Source organism: Pelodiscus sinensis, chromosome 6 (genome assembly GCF_052426305.1).
Source record: "Pelodiscus sinensis isolate ZL-2025 chromosome 6, ASM5242630v1, whole genome shotgun sequence".
NCBI classification, from domain to species: Eukaryota; Metazoa; Chordata; order Testudines; family Trionychidae; genus Pelodiscus; species Pelodiscus sinensis.
Window position 1 is genome coordinate 30,898,216 of NC_143057.1, and position 6,237 is coordinate 30,904,452.

The window sequence follows — 6,237 nt, forward strand, 5'->3', positions numbered from 1 at the left end:
TTTGGGATTCCTTAATCTGGGCAGATTCCAAGGAAGTTTAATCTTATCAATAGTGTACGTGGGACTCCAAGCTAGAGCCCCACTGGGCTTCCCAAAAGAAGTTGTCTTCAGCAGCAGTACGATATGGGAGTTCAGACTTTCCTGCTTCTTTCCTGCAGTGTGAAATCTTCAGTCTGGTCCAGGAGGGCTAAAGAAAGGTCCCCTTTTCCATTTCAGGATGAGTGGGGCTGGAGGAGCTGCCAGTAGAGCAGCTGTGCAATGGGATCTCTCTACAGCTTGCACACTACAGATGTAGGCCCTGAGCCGGTGCCATGGGGGCCAACTCTCTGTAACTCCAAACTATATAACAAGTGGCGACGAGGATGAGATACCTGTGCTTGCCTCCAGCAACAGAAAAAGTAGAAGTCAATGAAAGAAAACAAACCTTTCTGCTCTTCTGGAAGAAGGGGGTGAGACTGTTTACACTGATAGTGCAAACTGAAACTAAAACCAGGGGTCTGCTTTGTTCTGACCGGAGTGAAGCCCAAAGAGTCTGGGCTGACCCTTATTGACCTAACTCAGTTACTATAACAACAAGATCTATATCTACGACAACCCAATACACAACAGTGACCTGGGGCAGGGAGTTGAGAAGTAGGAGGGGCTGGGGTGCTGGAGGCAGGCTCTGGCCAGGAGTCACTTACCTTAGGCAGCTCCCAGCCAGCAGCTCAACAAGGTCCCCAAGGCAGGCTTCCTCCTGCAGCAACCCCAGGCTTCTCAAGGAGGTTCCCTCCATGTTCTGCTCAGGGCCCCATGTCCCTACAAGGCAAGAGACTTCGCATGCTCCCTTGCCCCCAAGCTAATCATCACAGCTGGGGAACATGTGAACTCTCTCGCCCCTCACCAGGGTCATGCAGTGCCCAGAGGGAACCGCCAACTGTTCTGAAGAGCCAGAGACTCCCTCTAGGCACCGCGTGCCCCTGACAGGGAAGGGGGGAAGAGGTGACTTCACATACTCCCCTGCCCCAAAGCCAATCAGGAACTGGGAGTGGAAGAGCATGTGAAGTCTCTTGCCTCCTGGCCTTCCTACCAGGGGCGCACCTCACTGTTCAAAATAACTGGTGGCTCCCTCGAAGTGCTGTGCACCCCGGCAAAGGGGAGCCGCTAGCCATTTTGAACAGCTTTGGGGGCCTCAGCAGGGCGGACCACAGGCCGAATCTTGCCTAACCCCCTCCAAGGCTTTTGTGCTGATGCAATCATAAGTTTAATGCATTAATAACAAATTAGCAAGTACAGTACTTATTAATCATTTCCATCCTCCTCGTTTGGTGTGATATCTTAAATACTATTTTTCCCAGTAAATCAACTAGAACAAATCAAGGGGATATAAAAATAAATACAGGAGTATATATAAAAATATAACTGCTACTGTTTCTTATCACTAATTATAATTTATATTCTATGAAATATTATAAAAACTATTTAAGAATCAAAAAGTCATGAAGCAGCTAACCCAATACACCCAACATTCCACATTTACATTCACAGCTGAAGAAATATTGTACATAAAGGCTATGTCTAGACTACAATGACTTATCAGAAAAAGGTACGCAAAAATGCGCTCTGCAATTTGCATACCTTTCTCCGATAGTTTTTTCAGACGAGGCCTTTCTGAAATTTGGTCTATTTACACTGGGCCAAATTTTGGAAAATCCTCCTCTTTTGGAAGAGCCCTTCTTCTTTGTGGAAAGAGGAAGACGGGGATTCTAAAAGAGTGCATCTGCTCTTCCACACACAAAAAAGCAGAAGAGCAGACATGTTCTCTGGATGCAGCAGAGTTTTTCTGGGATACCTCTAGTATTCCGGAAAAAACCCGTACTCTAGACATAGCTAAAGGATCTGATTCTGTGAACTTCTCCACAGCAGGCAGGCCTTTAGACTACTAACTTGCAAGCAGCTCTGTGCAGGAAGACCCACATTGAAGTCAGTTGTCTCTGCAGAGGTGCAAAGGTCCAACTGTGTGGAATGGTTTGCAGGAAACGCGTTTTAGGCTAAGTGCTTCAGATTTACCACAGACTATCTTGAGGCTGCTTTAATTACTATCAATGTATATAGATGGAGGATGGCCATGTGGTTTTGTGGAATGAGTATTGAACAATCTAGTCTTCATAGAATCATAGAATGGACTGGAAGGGACCTCGAGAGGTCATCGAGTCCAGTCCCCTACCCTCATGGCAGGACCTAGTACTGTCTAAGCCATCCCTGATAGACATTTGTCTAACCTACTCTTAAATATCTCCAGAGATGGAGATTCCACAACCTCCCTAAATTAAAGTGTGTAAGTAAATGAACTACATTCAATAAAATGCTGTTGCAGTCTTGTAGATAACAATTAAGTTATTTCTGTAGAATAATTTTGAAATTAGATTCTTAAATTCAATGCAATAATAATATGGTCTAGACAGTACTAGGTCCTGCCATGAGGGTAGGAGACTGGACTCGATGACCTCTCGAGGTCAGGAGGCATACCTGGGTGGTCGACAAATACCTTTGATGTCGACACCCGCGCGTCCAGACTATCGTGCTGAGCCGACAAACAGCCATGTAAATTTAAATGGAGCGGCGATTATTTAAATCGCCGCTTCATTTTCCTATGTCTGGTAGCCTAATCTACATGCCTCTGGCGACAGAGGCATGTAGTCTAGACGTACCCTGAGAGCTGACCTTGTCTGTTATGCAGCAGTTATGCAGAAAAGGATCTGGGGATTATAGTAGAGGAGAAGCAGGATATGAGTCAACAGCGTGCCCTTATTGCCAAGAAGGTTAACATCATACTGGGCTTTATTAGTAGAAACATTGTAGCAGATTGAGGGAAGTGATTATTTTCCTCCATTCAGCACTGGTGAGGCCACAACTGAAGTACTGCATTCAGAGGGTGGTGGAGCACTGGAATGGGTTGCCTATGGAGGTAGTGGAATCTCCTTAGAGGTTTTTAAAGCCAGGCTTAAGAAAGCCTTGGCTGGAACGCTTTAGTTGGGTAGTCCTGCTTGGATCAGGGGGTTGGATTAGATGACTTCCAGAGGTCTTTTCCAACCCTAATCAGCTATGATTCTAGCATTGCTACCTGAACAGCTACACTTTGGAATTTGCAGAGTGTGCCAACTGAACTGTATCAGCACTTTGACTGGATGCAGAGGGAGTGCACCACTCTCTCGGTCAATGCTGTGCGCAGTCAGCACACTGACTTGCTTTACGTGCATGTTACATTAGTTTCCAGTAGGAAAAACATTATGCAGATGGAAACCAGTGGAAACTAGCAACCTTAGCCTGGGCAACGGCAAAAAAAAGGTAAAAAAAAAGTTTTGCAGGCCACACGTAGAAGCCCTATGAGCCACATGCGAGCTGCAAATTTCCTACCACTCATCTAATTTTATATCTTGTTTCTGACTAGGGTTGCCAGATAGTTTCACAAAAAATACCAAACATGGTGAGAATAAAATTGGTTGAGCAAAAAAAAAAAACACACAAGGGCCAAAGTTGTTGAGCAACAAAAAACCTCACGCACAAAAAAAGAGTTGCTGCACCTTTAAATCCCCATGCTCCCCTGGGGAAGAATGTCCCAAGCGGCTTTCCATCAAAGAAAAAACAGAACTGGACAGAAGCTGCAATACCGGACACCTGAGAACCCTATTTGTGACAGTTGTGTGTGCTGGAAACTTTAGAGGAAGGTGAAGAAGAAAAATATGCTTGGTCTTGCAAGCCGTACAGTAGTATGCTGTAGTACCATAGGGGAAGCGGGTCATTTTCTTGCTGACCTAAGATGATATTCATCTTATGCCCTGAAAAGGAGAATTGGTTGCCTGTTTTTATGCTAGCTAATATAACTGCTCATATGTGTAGTAAATTTAACTGAAAATACTCTCTTCATGGCTTAAATTAACCATTTTAACAGTTAATCTTGACAGACCCCATCTTGTTTGCTTTTTATTCAGTAGTTGCTGTGGTTAACATGGCAAAAGGAGTTAAAAACCAGAAAAGAATTCTATTTTTGGTTGTTTTTGTTTAAGCTATTATTTCTTTACTATTACTTTGTTATATAATATACATTAGTTGTTTTCTCTTTCCATTAATATTTTCATTGCAAAAGAGAATGTTTCCACTTGGGAAATAATTCTGCTATAATGATATTTTAAATTATGTGAATTCCCTTATCTAATTTTTCATGCTTGCCTTTAACTCACATTGACAAGAAGGATAACTTATGCCTACACATCAAGGACAGAATGAACCTCTCAAACGAGCTTCAAATTATATGGGGATTTTTTGGGGGGGCAGAGGGACTGGTTGATTAGTTGTTCTTTAATATTTCAGTCCAGTCATGCAGCTGTTCTCAAACTGTGGGATGGGACCTCATTTTAATGGGGTCGCTGGGGCTAGCTTAGACTTCCTGGGGCCCAAAGCCAAAGCCTGGGCCTCACTGTTTGGAGAAACCGAAGTCTGGGAACTTCAGCCCTGGACACTGAGGTTCACATTACAGACCCCTTACCTGAGATTGAAGCCCTCAGGCTTAAGCCTCTCCTCTAAGGGTGGTGGTCATTTGGCTTTGCTTCCCCCACCCCCACACACAACCCTTCACCTGGGGCAGTGGGGTTTGGGCAGTGTGACGTAGTGGGGGTACTTGCTGGGCTGTGGTGACCCCTGCTGTCTGGAGCAAGACCCAGCAGGGAAAACCTCACTAGGCAGAGGTAGTGCCAAACTTGTTGAACCAGTGGCCAGACACCCCCATGGAGAGGAACAAAGGAAGGTGGAATGCTGCCCTGACTGGGGGGCAGGGCTGGAAGGGAATTTAGTTAGTTACTGTCTGGGAGGATGGGGAGAGCCTAGGGGAAGAGGCTGGAGTTTAGGGGCCCAGTCTCCCCCATCTCAAGGGGGCCTGAGGCATCCTAGCCCAGCTCTGTGACCAGACTACATCTGTGCTGTGCTGTATCCTGGAGAGGCAATAAACTTCCTCTATTCCACCGGCTGGTGCAGTCTGTTTGTGCCATTTCGGGGTGCAGGAGACGGGGGACCCCAACGCGCCGTCACAGGCAGGTTCAGGCTTCTGTTCCTTGCCTCCCCTTCCTGGGTTCAGGTAATAATTTTTGTTATCAGAAGTGGGTCCCAGTGAAATGAAGTTTGAGAACCCCCACAAGAATGGTTGAACTGTGTATCCAATGCTGTGCTGATAACATGTAGAACTTGAATTTGGACTTTATTTCTTCTTTTCAAGTCTGCATACATACCATGTTTCTGCTTTAGGATGTTACTGTTCATTTACTTTTTAAAGTGTGCTGTTTACCTTCAATAATGATAAAATCATAAATAATTTTTGTCCTATTATGCAATCCCTGCACTTAACTTTTATAGCAAAAATGTTCTCACACTTTTTTCCCTTGTTAAGAGTGAAAAGTGATAAATGAAAACTTCACTCTTATAGCAAAATAGTGACATCTCCTGGTCATCGCTCTGGCTACAGTGATGAGTTCTTTGGAAACAATGAAGACAAAAGAGAAACACCAGGGGAAAAAATGACTGAATTATTTTGATTTTAGTACATAATTTGATACATCATCTCACTAAACTGCCCTAACTAAATCATTAAAATAAGCTGGATATGACTGCTTCAAAATTACCTGAATAATAAAATAGTTACTAATAATGTTTTTCAAAGTTAATTTGAATATGATTTTAGGCCCAGTGCTGAATTTTAGGTAAAGTGTTAAAATACACAACATAACCTGCATTTAAAGTAGGCTCATTGACATGGCTTGTGTTCACAAGCATACTCACATTTCTGATCCATGAAGCAATTTAGGTGCCTAACTCCCAGGCCCACTGATGGGGGGACACAAAGGAGGCAATTGCTGGAGGAGGGGCAGTGATTCAAATGGGCCTGGGGCCTCCAACTACTGCAACAGCTGTGTCAGTTAGAACCTTGGGCCCTTTAAATTGCAGTTGGAACGCAGCACACTGTGCGGCTCTGAAGTCTGGGGAGGTACTGTGCTTCAGGTGGTGCAGAAGGTTCTTTGCCCCAGCCCCACCCTTCCATCTGAGACCCTTTCAGGAGCACAGGATCTGTCCCCCACCTTGCCCAGGGGCCCATGGAGACTGTCTGCAGCCCTTCAGACTCCCCATACACAACACCATTACAATCCATGAAAGTCCCACTTGGCTGCTACCTAAACCTGTAGGCACCTAAATTTACAAGGTAGCTATGTT

General features: G+C 44.7%; 1 long non-coding RNA gene across 1 annotated transcript in view; it reads right to left on the reverse strand.

The window, feature by feature from the left end:
• The window catches only part of LOC112544768 (uncharacterized), a 26,021-nt gene extending 19,999 nt beyond the window's left edge, over positions 1-6,022 (reverse strand). Inside the window, exon 1 of the long non-coding RNA XR_003088094.3 lies at positions 5,809-6,022. This is a non-coding gene — a long non-coding RNA (uncharacterized LOC112544768). The remainder of the gene's footprint in view (positions 1-5,808) is intronic.
• Between the last annotated feature and the right edge of the window lie 215 nt (positions 6,023-6,237).